Source organism: Artibeus jamaicensis, unplaced genomic scaffold, assembly GCF_021234435.1.
Source record: "Artibeus jamaicensis isolate MK-2021 breed Jamaican fruit bat unplaced genomic scaffold, CSHL_Jam_final scaffold_369, whole genome shotgun sequence".
Classification (NCBI taxonomy): domain Eukaryota; kingdom Metazoa; phylum Chordata; class Mammalia; order Chiroptera; family Phyllostomidae; genus Artibeus; species Artibeus jamaicensis.
This window is the reverse complement of record NW_026522042.1, coordinates 31,451,070-31,468,345: the sequence shown is the minus strand read 5'-3', so window position 1 is coordinate 31,468,345 and position 17,276 is coordinate 31,451,070. Positions and strand designations below refer to the sequence as shown.

The 17,276-nt window shown below is 42.6% G+C and overlaps 1 long non-coding RNA gene across 1 annotated transcript; it reads left to right on the top strand.

The window, feature by feature from the left end:
- Positions 1-4,074: 4,074 nt before the first annotated feature.
- Positions 4,075-15,555, top strand: LOC119056051 (uncharacterized). Its single transcript, XR_005083809.2, has 3 exons — positions 4,075-4,159; positions 11,112-11,314; positions 12,802-15,555. It is a non-coding gene; the product is annotated as an uncharacterized LOC119056051 (long non-coding RNA).
- Positions 15,556-17,276: the final 1,721 nt, after the last annotated feature.

The window sequence follows — 17,276 nt, the reverse complement described above, 5'->3', positions numbered from 1 at the left end:
TCTCCCAGTATCTCAGAACTTAACAGTCAGCTTTTCTTTGTAGCAGGATGACCTTCGCGTGTTCTCGTGCCCCAACCCTAAGCGTGTATGTGTGCAGTGAATGATTTCCCTTTCTTTTCCCAATTTCTCCTCTTTCCACACACCATCGGGCTAAGTGGACATTCTTGTCTCATTTCCCTTCTTATCTTCTCCAGCCTTGTAGTAATTTTACTTCTAGATTGCCACTTGGCCTGATTTCACTGTTGCTATTTCAATGTTAGCATACAGTTTAGATTTATGGGAAGAAACACGGGAAACAGTGAGACAATTGGCTATTTACCTGCTCAGAGCTCCAATACTTGGTGTCTGCTTTTTCAAGGATTTGCTATTGGACAAAACCATAAACCCGTCACCTGCAAGCAAGCTCCCCAAGGAAACAATGCAGCCAGGGAGAAATCAGAAACCAGGAGGCATTATTCAACAAAAGCATTCTCTCAATCAGGCGATCTGTGGGAAGATATGTCGATAACTAAATGATACGCTCCACTCTGCAGTTGGGTTACTTTATTGCACTGTGAGGGGGAGCCTTGGAAATGTACAGAATTTTAAATCAGAGTGGCCAGCATTGTCTTAAGCCATAAAGTTTAATCACATGTCCTCTTCCTGCACTCCTGTCTTCTCTGGCTGCCCTCACCCTGGTGCCCTCACCCTGGTGCCCTCACCCTGCTGCCCTCACCCTGGTGCCCTCGCAGCCCCGCCCTGCTCTTGGGGCCTCTTCCGAAACAATGTTGTTTTTACTCTGGGTGCCCCTTAATCTTTGACCAAATGCTCCACAATGGAGGTCATCAAACTCTAAGAATTATTTGTCACCTCATGCCTTTTATCCAGAGCATGTGGGTGAAAGTGTGTTTGGTTGGTGCAATATTCTGACCGCATCCTGGCATGTCATGCCTGGGTGACCACAGCCCTGTGACCCGCCCCTCAGCTTCCTCCCCTCCTTCCACTTTTCTCCCTCTTACTCTGTGCCCTTTCTAAAGATTCTATCTGATTCCACGGATTGCAAAGGAAGGGAGAAATGGGAGCATGCTAAAGGGGAACTTGGTTTAAAGAGGTAACAGAAGAAATCAAATCACGTTCACATACACTTATAATTTGTACTTTAGGAAATCTGGGAGAAGAATTAAATCACAAGCTCAAACCAACTTTGAATTCCAATGTTCAGCTGTTTATTATTTTCTTTTTGTTAGGTACAAACTATGTCTCACCACACCAGGTAAATGTGCATCCCAAATATACATAGGTGTCACTGTGTGTGCAGTCACCATGATGAGGTGCCAGGTCTGACAGCTTGCTTGCAGAAACCCCTTCTAGTTGACATGTGCATGGGACTTCAGGTTGTGGGGGAAAAACACCCTGTGCCAAAGAGCAGTGTGGAAGGACTCGTTGAGAGGTGTGTTCTGTGGGTGCCAGGCACTTGACTAATTCACACTTTCACTACACGCTTGGAACTTTCCAGATGTAATCACATAATCAGTTCAAATCACATAATTTGTTTTATTTTACTTTTGACTTAGATCCCTAACTGGAGGACATGAAACGCTGAAAGCAAAAGCCATAGCAATTTGCCTTTATGATCTTCATTCCAGCGTAAAACTTCCAAAATGAAATCTTAATGACCACTGGTCCTTCGCAGTGGCCCTCAGTAAATCTGTTCTCTGTGCTGAGGGAGGCTAGTGTCCCTCCCAGGGGATCAGAGGATCCCTGGTGAGGTTAAAGGTGTGGCAGTTCTGTCACAAAGAAACCCTGCCAGCTAGGTTCCACCTTGCATTTCTGAACCTTATTTAATCACAGATTCCTTCCATTAAGAAACACCTGTTAGTATTCCCAAGAAAAGGTACTGGGGGGAGTGAGGCTGGAAAACGTCTTTGTGTAGAGTAAAACTTGGCCGCTGATCACATTGATTAAAAACACGGAAATATTTCTGGTTTTTTTTTCCATCTGAGATACACTTAAATGGGCATAGGCTACACAAGGGAATATGAACATGATAAAGCTTGGTCACTGAGAGCATTCAGAAGCTACCTGCAAGGTCAGCCAGGGACTAAGTCAGCATGGCTGTCACGCACAGTTCTATGACTTTGGTCACTGTAGCTAAAATCAGAGGTACTCACTTGTCACATTGCCCCCAAGACAGAGGTGAGGTGTGACCAAAAGGGCAGAAGCAAAACAAGCTGTTTTTCAAAAGAAAATGTACAAACAAGAAACAAACATGTGTTGACCACTGATGCTCAGATCGACAAACTAAATGTCATTGTTTACTGCCCTGAAAGGAACCCAGGCTGTAATGGGGTGATCCCTTGTATTTCCTTATTCCTCAGTTATGGGGGGAAAGATCAAAGCATGTCTTTAGTATAACGATTGATCGTTAGGGACCTACTTAACAACAGAAGAACGTGTGTGATCATTTCCTTTGAGTAGCTTAAGACACTCCTTCTCAGGAAGCTATTTTAGACTCAGAAAGTCTAGCAGCATTGAAGGGATGAATAATCACCATAAACACATTAGATTTGTAAATCCTGACCAAATCACTGTGTTCAGGGTGGATACTTCTTGGTGCACAGTGGCCTGGGAGTAGCAACAGCAGCATTGGCTTTGACACCCAGGGCCAGCAAAACCAGAGGAGTCCAGTCGACCACAGAACTCTAAGGGCCTGCAGAGGTGGCCACGGAGCCCTAGGCAGGGGATGTTGTTTACAGCACAGATGCTGAGACCAGGATGACCAGGTCAAATTTCTACCTGGACCATGGCTGGTCCTTCACACCTGTGGGTTTCAGTGTTCTCCACCTGTGGAATAGGGATCTTCATCAACCACATCTACACCAAAGAGTGATGATGCTGATTAGGTAGACTAATAAGCAGAGTCTCTGACAGGTAGGTATCCTAGACTGTCAGCTATCACCTGGAAATTTGTAATCAAAATGGATAATGTTGCTTCCAGGCATTCATAGGGGCCACGTGGCCAGCTGTGAGCATCTACTGTTTACTAGGTTGTTCTTTATGTGCCTGGAGCAACCCCACAGGGAGCAGAGAACACAGAAGCTACAGGGGAGGCTTTTGTAGAAAAAAGAGAACTTGAAATTCTTACTGCTGCTTCCCTTGCCACACCTCCCACTCAACCCCTGTCACCTCGGGGGCTTGTTAGGAAGGCCAGCCTTGCTCTCGGTGTTGCCACCAATGAGTTGGCTTTGCAACATCACATTTGCTGGAACATGTTTCCCCAAACATGGGTAAATGCACACAGTGAAAATCCAGGAGCCTGACTGAAGGCAAATCTCAGAGAGGGAAGTCCCTGGTGTCCAAAGGGCCCAAGGTCGCTGGTTTTAGAGTTTGTGGAAAAGATGGAGATGCTGGAGTGCAAGCGAGGGCCCTGGGGCTCGAAAACGGGCATCTCTGCCCACGTGACCAGCAAAAATGTGGATGCCGATGCCAAACAGGGCAGGCAATACTGAGACTATGTCCATCCCTCCTGCTTAAGTTTCAGCATGCATTCAAAGGTTGACTTTGAACAAGATGCCTTAGCACTTTCACCTTGGAGGATCTAGATATTTTAGAAAATTATGTTCATAAGCCAGAGTCAGCAGCACCCCCAGCGGAGATGGGAGGCATTTCCTCTCTCTGCTGGCATGGTGTGTGTGTTGGTGTAGGTTCACGTGGGGAGCACCACACCTGTGCAGACACGATGGCATGGCTTCAGTTCTGCCAACCTTTGGGGCCAGGATAAGCAGGATTGTCCCAAAGCCTTACCCAGCCTCCTCCCTTAGTACTTCACCGCCCTCCTTGGGGTTAAAGAGTCCACTCTGCATAACACATTAATCTTTTGACTGAAGGGAAATTGATTCTCAACATGATGTATGGCACAGAGGCCTAAGAAAGAAGCATTCAGAGGAGCTGTGGCGATGTGTTTTGTGTTTACCCCCAGTTACTCAGTGACAAGGGCAGTCACTGGAACACTTGAAATACTACTGGGGTCAGGAATAAGTTATGTAAAGAGTGAACTATTAACCGAGGTGGGGAGTTCTGGGTAACACAGACTTCCCTGGTGTCGCCATGCTCCCCAGCAGAAGGAGGCAGCCCTGGTTCAGCTAAAAGCTGTTTCACAAGACCTATTGCTGCTCATCAGGTAAGAGGGAGTGGCAATTAGCTTGGCTGCATATGTAGTATCTTACTTCCGCAATGCCCCTTCTACACGCCTGCATGCTTGATGGAGATGCTATATGGAAAATAATCATGTACAGATGGAACTAGACACTTAACCACACAAGCTGAGCTCACACACCCTTGCCCTATGCCCAAGGAAGAGTGATGGTAATACACACACTGATGCCAAACAAAGTAACAGTCATGCAGACCAGCTATGTGATTATGGCCACAAATAGTAAGAAACACCACAATTAATAGAATGGGAGGGATTCACATACAAACACTAACAGAAATAAAGGAAAAAGTATATGCTGTTATTTCCACCATTAACTTGAGTTCAAATTGTGAATATGAATTCCTGGTTATATAATTTCAGAATATTATGTTTCCTTTGTTTCCTGAAATATCTCCTCTCCCCTCAACCTTATCTCTTTCTTATTGGCAACAAAGAGTTGTTCTGGAAGTGAACACCCTCTTAACCTGGAAGTGGTCTATAGAATAGTGAGTTATTGTCTCTGTCTCTGGAAGAAGTGCATTTGGCTGAAAAGAGCAATGTGTATTCCTCCACCCACCCCCATCAAAGAGAAGTCCAGGCAGGCAGTGGAGGGCATGGGACTGGTTTCACAGGGTTTAGAGGTTCCCGCCATCTGGCTGCAGCCGTTCTGGAACGTGGCACGCAGCATTGCTTCAGTGTCCAAGACTGCCACTGGAGCTCCAGCCATTGCATCCACTCTCCAGCCAGCAGGAAGGAGGCAGAAAGGAACATATCTGTCCTTCAAGATCTCACCACAGAGTCAGACAGGACACTTCCGCTGACATTCTATAGCAAGAACCACTCTCCTGACCTTGCCAAGTGACCGTGAAAACTAGGACATGTCATCTTTATTCAAGGTAACCATATGCCCAAATGAGATAAAAATAATGGGGGTAAGATTACTCAGGAAGAAGGGGAAAGAGTCATTCATTAGGATATAACTTGCTGGTTCAGTCATATCCACTCTTGCTGTGATCTGAGATTATTCAAGTGGTCCAAGTGTTGGCATTCACTGTGTGGTACAAATTCATGTTTCTGGGCCACATGAAGCCAGGACTCAATATTTCCTTCCTATTTTTTTGACACCTAAACTGTCCCTAAGAACACCATAACTCAGCACACTGAAGTCTGCCCTTCTAAGCCTGGGACTTTGTTCAAGGGCATTTTGAAAAGCAGCTGAAACTTTTGTCCAAATCAGAGTTGCCATTCCAAGTCTGTATGCCTAGCCATCTATTAGGAATTCCACTTTGGGACAGGCTTCTTGAACAACTCACAAGGAACACGAGAATCAAAATCCCAAGCCTTCACATCTCAGGTCATCCGCAGGAGGTGGCAGACTCCAAATACTGCTATGTTGTTCAGTGAACAGAATGACCATCCATATGGCCAGCAGGGATCTGCTGGCCATCCTAAAACATTCTCTGCCATTTGTCCTTTCAGCTTTCAGCTCTGTGACAGGTGTGTGTTCAGGATTTTGCATCTTAGAGATGATATTTTTTCCTTGAGAACCTAGAAATAAGTAGAATTATTATCCCACCCTACTTCTATAGATGAAGAATTAGAGGCTCAGAGAAGGGGAGTGGCGTGCCCTGGTTCACACAGGTTGTGAGGGAGCTGAACGTGCAGTGTAGGCGAGGTGACCACAGAGTCCCAGTCCTCACCACTGTGGTAGACACAGTCAAGTCCAGCGCCTCTTCAGGCCAGGAGGGGCCTCACACCATATCCTTGAAACTTGGTTAAGCTCAAATTTAACTTTAGAGAAGATGCTATGTACTTTCTGCAAAATTTCCTGTATGTATGTCCATGCCAATTTATCATGGCTTCAGTCCAAATTTAGTGGCTTCAAAGCACTTTTCATTAGTGTTGTTTCAAAGCCAATTTATGCATTTTAATATGATTTTTATATGGTTAGCTTCTTGCCAGCTTTATCCCTAGAGAAGAAATTTTATGCAGGAAGTTTTAGTATTCACATGTGTCTTTTATTTTAAGTAGTATTAACTGACACCTGCTGACTTCCTACTTTGTGGCCCCTGGTACTCTGGTCTGGGACCTGCCTCCAGAACCAGCATGGCCCTCTCTGCTGTGATTTATCTTTTGGGGCTAAAAATTATCATAATCAACTGCTTTCTAAAGGAGCAACTGAGCCCTGGACTGAAGATGGCTAATAGTAAGAGGCCAACACTATAAGCTGGGCCATTTCCTGCCCCTTGGCTCTTCCTCCTGCCCTGCCCTAATTTTCCTGCCATCTTTTTTTCCATCACTGATAAGGTCTGATCTATATTGACATGTATCTGTATGGTTATGAAAATTCACAGCATGTCTAGAGAAAATTTCAATTATAAATAGCATCATGTTAAATTACTTAATGGTTTGTGGTATTATATTATGTATGATCTATATTATCTCACAGAATTTGCAAGCTCAACAATATAAAATGAGCAAGGGAAAAATAGTTCTCAGATACAGATTAGGTTATTTGCTCAAAACAACTATATGATGGCTGTATGTTTCTATAGCTAGCAATTCAAATTTCCAAACTCAAACCAAAGTCTTATCTCTTCCTCACTTTTCTCTCCTACAAAACACAGCCCTTTAGTTCATGAACTTGACCTTCATAACTACCTTCTCACTTCACCAGCATGTCAGTCACCCAGAAGGGCCTAAAGAAGAAATGGAAATATTTTTCTAAATGTTGTTGATAGTGAAAATAATTTTTGCCTGAGTAAAACTAAAAAGTCCTTGAAGTTTTAATGATTGGATGAGTCAATTCCAATTAAAATTGTAAACCAACTAAATAAAGAATAAATAATTTTTCTAAAGAAAATTCCCTTCAGTGATTCCCGCCAGACTTATATGTATGGTGAGTCAGACACTGGGGTTTGGGAGTCCAGATGCTGGGATGGTAATTCCTCAAACTCCTGACTTTGTTCCCTTCTCTAGTCTTAGGACGGATGTATCAGTGAATAAGTGATACTCACATGATAGGATATTGCATAGCAATTCAAATGAACAAACCGGATACCCAGTATGAATACAGACTACAACAATAATAAAATGTTGAAAGGTTAAGGGAAAAACAGTGGACCACAAAAGTTATTCGATACAACAAATGATTGGTCCAAGATCTTCATTTTGTCACTTAAGACACCTCAGGGGTTCACGGGCTTATCCAAGACGAAAACATGGTGCCCTCAGACCTCCATAGCCAGCTGACAATGTAGAGGTATTCTAGATAGATTGCTCTGACCAGTGACACCTCACAGAACAGACATGGCAAATCAAAGGACCCATGAGCACCCCAGAGAAAGGAGAGAAGTATTCGCACTGTTATAACAATGGTCTATGTTCTAGATGAATCCAGTAAATTCTATGCCTATCACAGATGGATGGGTGACCAGCACTAAGCTGGTGTTGAAAGCATCACATAATTGGGGCAGGGAGCACCCTTTTACCGTGCCTGGGTAAGACCGACTGGCCGCTGGCATGAAAAGCGCACTCAGCAGACTGTCTCGGTGCTGCATCTGATGACACTCGGCCCCCATGCCATCCAAAGTCTTACACCCACGTCCCCATGTGGAAAACCTCACTGTGATTCCATGAGCAAGAACATATGGGTGGTCCTCTGGATGCTCAGAACACGCAAGCTTCATGAAGTGTATGTTGAAAGAAGTTTTCTAGGCAGCAAGTATATAGTTTCTATTACTTCCAACAAGACTTTCTTACAAATGATCCCTTTGGTGCCTATAATCTCCAAGAAAACCTTGAAATGCAAATAGGCCTTCAACTCTCCCTTAATCCTGAGCTTAATGTGTGGATACATGTGTAAACTCACTTTCCTTTCTTTCATTTTGTTTCCTTTTCCAAAAAATTCTCCATAAAAATCTATTTATGCACATCAAGAATTCTTAATGGATGTATTACTTTTCAGCCAAATTTTACATTTGTTACTTTATATTGTTAGTGCTTTACATGCTTTTATACATTAAAAACTTGCCAAAAAATGATGCTGGAATTTAATTCTCAAAGGGTGCAGAGAACTTGAACCTGATTTTCAAGTAGCCAAGTGCCAGCATGAACCAAGAGCCCATTTTCCTGGAGGGCACACACATAGCTCTGATCCCCACAGATCGGCCAGTCCAGCTTCTTACAGGCTCCTCACATGGGATGTTGCCCAGTTCTCTCTCTGTACCTCAGAGAGAGTCCTCTGCTCATTTAGTCTCTTAATACACACACACACACACACACACACACACACACACACACACACACATACACACACGATTTCTGCTTCCACAGAAAATGGCTCCACTACATAACTTCCATCTACCTGTGGGTAAATTAAAGTTTAAAAGATCCTGGCAAATCTTCTTTCCTACTGAACTTACTTTGAAAACCTGCTCAGGTACTCTCCTAAAAACAAATAATTCTTAAAATAAAGGAATGATAATAATAACAATTAGTAATGATACTTAAGAATCATAAATAAATTATTCTTCAAATAATTCTTAATTCAGTGGAAAATTCTGGGTATAAGAATAGAGCACAGACTTCTTAGTGTGTCCCCAGAAAAGGTTGGGAACTGGGCTGTTTACCCACCTGGAGGAGCCAGTCATTGGTTAGGGGCAGGTGTTCACCCAGCATTTCCATGTCCCATGGGCACTGAGCTAGCAGCCCAAGGGGCAGAGTGAGACATGGGGCCAAGAGAAGCAGGTGCCTGGCAGTTGGTGTGCATTGTGGTGATGAAGTGGAGAAGACATGGGTGTGGCAGCAGTGTCACCTGCTGCCAGGTATCGTTATGAAACCCTCTCAAGTTTGTGCACCTAGTGCTGACTCTGTTTTTAAGGGGGTGGGGCAATGAACCCATTCTCTCCCTTCAAGAGGCAATGGTCCTATATTTCTAAATGGTGCCCAGTAGATGCACATTTTCCCATCGTGAATGAGTTTTACCATAAATTTACCACTAATTTAACCAGTTATATTTCTCTTGTGTATATAAAGTCTTCATTAATATCGTTTGTCAAATTTTCTATATAATTCTTTTTTTAATGAATGTATAAGAAACTCTAGTAATTAAGAGTCAGTAGTTAGGCTCTCATAAAATGCCTTTGGGAGGTAAGTTTGTAATTTGTCTTTTGAATGATTTATTGTTCTGCTCTGGCCTCGGCCCCTATCACCACCCCCAGAAGCAATTTTTCCTTAACCCAGCCCAGCCTTGAGGCTGCCCTGCACAGTGTCCTCGAAGTTTCCTCTCTGTGGGTGGCACCTCTGTGTTGATGTCCTGTTTTGTGGTTTACAGAATCAGCCTGCCTCCTAAAACCTTGAATAGAGAACATGGAACTCAACACAGGTGATTTGAAGTACGTGTTCTGTTCCCTCAGCAGGGAGGGTAGGAAAAAGTTATGTTTTTATCCCAGGGGACGTGAAAAAGAAGACAGAACTGGAGGTCTGACAATGCCCCTGAAACACTGAGGCCGCCTGTAGTGGGCGGTCCGGGCGCTGAATGAAAGAGGCACCTGATCCCCATTAGGACCAGCCCACGGGCCATAGTGGCCCAGGACAGACAGCTGTCCTCCAAAGAGCAGGATGTGTACCTTTGCAGGCTCTCTGCCCATAGAATTTTCTCTCTTTATTTCCCATCTCTTCTTGTCTATTAGCACTAAGATTCAAACACTTCTGCTGTTTGTCGATGTAAGAAATGTCCAAACCTATAAAAAGAGACTTTATAAGAGTTTATTTGGGCCAAACTGATAACTGCCCCGAAGTGAGATTTCAGATGCTCCAGAGAATGAGAGCTCTGCAGCTTCCTCTGTGCATCTGAAGGTGAGGAGGGAATGTGAGGAAGATCGCACAGAGGTTTGAGATGGCAAAGCAAGGACTGGATCACGGCATTACCAAGATCATGGGCTCTCTTGACAGCGATTAAGTTCATCTCAAATGCATGCACAGAAACAATGGACAGGGCTTGCTTAAGGCAAAGACAAACTTTTACTTAAGAATGTGTCTTGGGCACCTGACTACCCACCATGACCTGCCCAGTTAGGAAATTATGATCAGATAACCTTGTGTAGGTGAGTTAACATAGAACTCCTTTTTCGTCCACACACTAAATTATGATAATACGAAATTAGACTCAAAATCTGAGCTGAGGGGATGTATTTGCCACTCCCATGCATAGTAAATTAATACTCTCTGGTTGGGGGTTTAAGGATTTGCTTTGTGAGAAGTGGGAATAATAGCCTCCTATGAGGGTTGATGTGTGACTGTGTGACAGTGTGACACAGTCACAGTGTGACTGTAACGTACTGGAAACAGGTGAGTCTCATCAAGTGCTTGTCATTGGAGAATCCAGGGGCTGGAGGGTGGTGGTGCGTGGATAGAATTGTCACCAAGAGCACAGGTGGAAGAAATGATATTGACAAAGAGGAGTGCTTGTTCATCTAAGACATGAGAGGAGCTTAGAACCGATGACACCATGGCAGTACCTCGGTGGCTCTGTCACTAACAGGGGAATGTGCCATGAGTTTATCTTTCCAGACACATTTACATACAATTCATTGTGTTCATCAGTGAAGCAAGAAGACCAGCCCAGTAAATGTATATATGAAAATGATTCATCCGACTTTATTAGCCCTGTATTCTGAACACTTGCATGGAAGCTCTGTGCCTAAAAAGGAAAGTTTAAAGGTACCTCTCTGGGTTATTCCCCAAATCAGAGTAGATACAACCAGTTTCCAGAGTCAGTTTGTTGTCAAAGAGCAGTTTTCACATTGCCCGGCCGTCTTCATGCCTCACTTGGAAGCACTAATGAGTGTCTTGTGTTGATGATGCTTTGAAGTTGTTAAATGGAAATAGATCATTAGATTAACATATATTGTACAAATATTCTATTATTCCCCAGATTCCCCACTGAGTAAAAGAAGCATCTGCAAATCTAATTTGAAAGATTGGTTTGAAGTGAAGCTTTGGCAAACTTCCCAGAGCCCTTTGGTTTTCTGGGTCCCTGACTCTGCATTTGTCTCCTGGGGTCATCTCAGTGGTGTGTGCACTGCCAGCAAACCCAAGTCGTTCCTCAAACAACCAGAAAACAACTAAACAAACTTGGTAAGAATTCATACACACGATCACAATAAACACACATCTTATGTACAACACTCGAAATAGAAAAGTTTCATGTGCTTTTACTGTAATATACTTAACCTTGGGTTTTCTAGGAGATGCTAAAAATGAGGACGTGAAAATAAATATCAGGTGAGGTACAGGAGCTGTTCTGAATAAAAGTTCCTTCTTCAGCTCTTTTATGAATTACTAGCACTTTTGCATTTTGTAAGGTTTTCTTTAGAGATTCAATATAGTCTGACTCTTACTAACCCATGCAGAGGTCAAATGCTGAGTCTTGCGGCCCAGGTATGCATGTTCTATTTAAATTTATTTATCAGTCCCTCTGTGCCTGCAATGCTTTGTAACCACCCTCATATCTCTGCTACTTTCTCCTCCCTTTGCCACATTCCAAGCAATATTTGTGCTGCATTTTGGAAGACAAGCATTTTTTGAATTTTACAATTAGCATTCAACACTAGTAGGTGCTGCAGAGTAAAGGTTTAATAAGAAAGAATCCCTTTATTATAGAGGTTACTAAATAAGTTGAATAAGTTAAAAAATAAGGATATATTTGCCAAGAGAAAAGAAGGTTTATTAATGTCTTTTATTTTCTGCATTGTTGATGCTTTGACATCTGCACCTGTTAACCCTGGAAAGCGAGCACCTCACAGGGCTCACCTGCAGGTGCACCTTTCATATGAAACCAGCCAATCCAGAGCCTGTGCCCCAAACACCCCTGGCACTTACACTCAGGCCACTATTTCCCTCCCTTAGTCACCCCAAGTACCAGACAACTAAGAATCACCTCTACACCCAGAGTCCTCTGCACTTATTCAAACTAGCCAATCCTAAGCCTTCCTGCACTGCCTGGCCTGTCCCTTCCTGCAAAAACCACAGTACAGGATCTTGCCCACTTGTTCCAGCTTTCCCTTTGCCCTCTGACCCTGGCTCTTCCCAGTGTGCCATCAATGGGAGTGCCCCGTGTCTTGGGATCGGTAACAAACTATAGTTACAGTGACAGTCAATTCATGCTCTGTTGGCCTCACTATACCTAGATAATAATAATAAAATCTGCATTTTAAAAGAGAGGGAAAATGATAAATAAATGGAGTGACCAAGTAAGCAAGTAAGGCTTCAAGGAGGATGTAGCATCAACCTGATCTATAAAACATGAGAAGATTTTGACAGGCACAAAAGGGAGGGGCTGTGCCCAGAGAAACAGCACTGGAAGAGAAACTAATAGAAGATACTGTGCTTGATCAGCAAAATGTTCAGTGGGCTAGAGGTGGATTACATGCAGCTTTACGTGGATGAGCAGTGGGTGGTATAGACTAATTCCACAGTGTGGACTGCAGAAGACTGAGCCTGGCTGTCCTCTGAAAGTCACTCTGGCCCCTGAAATAAATCAGCCTTGTTAGGTAGGTAGGTAGATAGGGGGGTGGACTGAACAATTTCTGAGTGCTGTGTGCCATTACATAAATTGCCATCAGGCAAGATTCGTTTGGGGGAGTTAAAGAAGACATGAATGGGGTGCAAAGAGAGATGAGCCAGGCCAAGGCCCAGAGGCAGAGGCCACGTTGGATGCTGCATCTGAGGACCACATGCCGGATCATGGTCAGGAATCATGGGAGCGGGCTGAGAGACATGGTAACAACTGAGTTCAGGTAAGTGACTCAGAACTGAGCATGGGGTCATATGAAAGTCAAAAGCTTGGTGTTTTGGATAGTGGTCATGTGTGCAAGTCCTGGAGGGCATTAAAAGGGTCTCTTAGTACTTTGTTCCTTTGACTTCCCTCAGCAACAGCCTAGGAGTTGCCATAGTTTAGCTCAGCCTAGTAGGTTCTCCCCAGTGAAAACTGTCTATGTCTTTTTTTACTGCTTCTCTCCTAAGCCAATGCTCTTCTCACACATGTTTCTTTCATTGTTAGGACCAAGTCAAGAATGTGTAGAACCTACCAGTTCCTACTTTCCTTGAGCTCCTAACGATAGAGGTACATCTGAACCATCTGGGAAAGCGCCATCAGGTCAACCTCTAGACCCTCACAAACACTGTGCTAACAGAGCTGGGCAGGTGTTCTCACTGACTGCATCCACACCATTACATTCTCCTTGATTTCCTGCCACATTTGTGGGCAGGTGTAGGGAGGGAGATTTTATTAGGAACCTGCAAACCTACTTTATTGGAGGTGTCAGTATGGTATGTCTTATGCTCAAATCTTTAACATGTTAAAACAGAACAAAATAACCTTTGGACTGGGCCTACAGCAGCCTTATGCCCCCAAAGAACTGTGCAAAGATAACAAGAAAACAGCTATTTTGACTACTGGACTAATGACCACTAGACTGAAAAAGCCAATTATTGACAATTAGCTTTTACCATGTTTTGCTATCTACAACTATAGAAATGCCTTCTCTCTATTGATGAAATTGTGCCCCTTCCCTTTCTCATAAACACCTCTCGCCTTTTTCTCCTCCTGTCTTGGAACAGTATTACAGTATTTGGGCTTCCACATGAATGAGTGTGTCAGGAATAGCTAGCTATTCCTTCTTATCTCACATAAATGTGTGTTGCTTCTCATTTTGAAAGGCCTTTTCTTTTTCAGGTTAGCATAGAACGGTGAGCCCAAAACATGTTGGCACTTGTATCAAAGACCACACAGGGTACTCATAAGTTGCTGATTAATTGTAACAGCAAGTTTTTCTGTCACTTCTTCGCTAAGAAGGGGTGAGCACACGCCCATCCCTTCTTAGCTGTCATATCTGCCAGGCAACCAGGCTCTCATTGGTTAAATCTTCCCTCTGCTCTGATGTTCTGACTAGGGCTTTGCTCTTAGCATCTGCTTCTGTTCCTGAACCAACACCCCTTCCCGGGAGCCATTTCATGCCCCTGGGCTCTGCCACACCCCTCAGCACTGACCTGTGGTTCCCGTGACCCAGCTCTGAACACCAGTCTCCTTGTCAGGTGCCCACTGAGGTCTAGCACCTACCCAGCCTCCCTGGTTTAGACCCTTTCCTGGAATCTGATCAACTCTTCCTCCCTTCTAATCATTCTCTGCTCTGAAGCATGACAAAGCAGCAGCCTAGATAATGTAAAATATATAAGCAGATTTTGAACTGAAAGTTTAAAACCCACTTCACGTTCTAAAATACAAAGTTTTGATTCTTGTCTCCTCCATGGTGACTTCTGGGATGTACGGTTGAGAGAAAGAGGGCATAGATCCAATGTCCACAGTGAACAAGCATTCCTCCTGGGAAGACAATGTATTCCATGCCAGCCTGTCTCCGGGCAAAAGACATAATGTCATTCTTCCAACAATGTGCACGCTAAAGTGCAAACTAAGGGCTCATACCTTCTGTCCCTCTCCAAGGCAGAGTTTGGACATACTGGGGACAGGCTAGAAGGTATCTACTCTCCTATAACTGCTCAATCATGTGGCAATCACGGGTTTCCCTGAGCATCATAAAAGGTAAGAGGGAACTTGAATGTAGCCCTGTTCCTTCATCTAGGCAACCGTGGAGGTGGACCTGGACCACGTGCTGGGTCCCCTGAGTGGGAGAGATGCAGCTGTGAGCAAGACATTCCAGGGAAATAAAGGCAATAAACAGGCACCTGATGAATACATAATATGATTCCAGGTAGACGAAGAGGGAGAAACAGAACAATCCCTGGTAAATGGATAAGATGCAATGATCTGTTCTGAGAAAGGCAGTTTTGATCAGACCTTCCCACATGAAAGGAGAGAAAGAATAAGGATGACACCGTCTAGGTCTGTCCGATCAACGGCGCTATTTTCTAGAAAAAGACTTTTCAATATCTAAGTTAGTCCTTCACAATCAGTGTCCATCCTTGCTAAGAGGGGCCTACTCAATGTTTGAGGCAGATAGAGTATGAGGAAGCATAATCTACATTGCATTAATTTAATTTTTGTTAGTTATTATTTATTTAGTTTATTTTCAAATTCCAAATGGTGTCAAAGCATGCTATCACACTTATCAAACTGAATTTCGGTTAAAGACCAGCCAAATTCATCATTTCTTTTGAGGTAGAGAAAACTAGAAAGCAAGGAGCTTTTATTTGAATCATAAATAAGTAAAAAATGAGAGTTCAAATTTCCCCAAAGAAATAATTGCTCAGTTTTCAGGAATCAATGGAGACTTTTGTATCTTAGTGATTTTGCATACCACAGTCACTTTCTGCATAAAAGAAACATTCATAATATGATGATAAATACACTGGTCTTAATCTGTAAATACTGTCATGTGGTTACTGATGTGGAATTTTGTGATTTGGGAGCTTGGATTTTTCCATCTCATGAAGATAGAATAAGACAGCTGACCTAAAATTGTTCAATAATGGAGTCATTGTAATTAGTTGTACATGGTGGGGTTTTCCGTTTGAATCTGTCCCAGGGAATTAAGCAAGCACCACACACACTGTGGTGTTTGCAGCATTGTAGATGAGATTCTTTATCTTTGAAAATCATCCGATGCTTTCCAGATGCTTTTGGAAACAGTGAGGTTTGTTCTCTTCTCCCCGGATTTTTGTGAGTGTGATGGGTAGTTTGTCCGGTTAGTCAAGGTATTCACACATGAGATACAATATGGGAAAATGAATCGGATTTGTCACGACAGATTTGCCATGCAGTTCTTGGTCTCCGGTCAGCAGAAATGCTGAACTCTGTCCAAGAGATGAAATCTTTATTCTGGAAGGATCACTGGAACCATTTCCCATGCAATTCAACTGGATATGGAAGCAAAATTTAGAGCAAAGGACATGTTGATATTCATGTTTAATTTGGTCTGTACTGATCTGATACTGTTAACTATTTCATTTGTGTTATTTTTTAAAGTAGTATGTATTATTTTGATAAATGCATTGAATTTCATTTAAATTAAAATTTAATTAGACTATATAGCAATTTCTACATTTCAGACATTGTTCTAAGTTCTTCATAAATATTAACTTACACTACCTGGCCAGGTGAATCAGTTGATTTGGAGCATCACCCGGTACAGCAAAGGCTTGTGAGTTCAATGCTCAGTCAGACCACACACCTACGTTGTGCCCAGTCAGGGCCCATAAGGCAGGTAACTAATTGATATTTCTCTATCCCTTTCTCTTTTTCTCTCTCTCCTTTCCTCTCTCTCTACCATCAATAAACATATCCCTGGATGAGGATGAAAAACCTATATTAACTTATTCCATCCTCGTATCAACCTTCTGGAGGAGGTTCTATTTTTATCATGTCCTTCACACAAAGGGGAAAACAAAGTTGCTGGCAGTTAGGAAGGAAACATGTCTGGATCATTGCAGCAGTCTCACTTTTATTATACTTCCCTGGCAAATATTTACTTTAATATGAATTGAGCAATTTAATATTTCACTTCTTCTTTGTAGTGTGTGTACACTTTGAAGAGCATCTGATTGAATTTTACTACCATAACAAAATCCAAGACTTTATTGTATAGTAAGCAATGTAATCCATTGTATATATTGTTATAATTTTTCACATCTGTTGTCACATTTATTCCTTTTGATTGTGGTTTTTCTGTTGTTATTCCATTTGTTTTCTGAATATTCAAAATACCTTTACTTTTCTATTCTCATATACTCTTCTTATTTTAACCACCGGTATTTACTTTCAACTTTTCAAGAGGATCTTAGCTTAATTTTCTGATAGTCAAAGTTACGAATAGAGCATCTATGTAGAATTTCAGTAGAATTTCACTTTGCTTTTCTGTGCTTTCTCCCCTTTCTGTTCCTTGAAAATATTTTGTAAAATATGAAGCATACTGTGTTTATTGACTTCATTTAGTTATATATATATATGCATATATACTTTCTTTTTCAGTAATTATCTTTGTCATTTTTATGGCAGCAGTTACCTAAACTGTCTATTTTAATACTAAAAACTACTTATGGAATGTCCTATCTCCCAAATAATAAGCAGGTAAGTGTCTCTGTC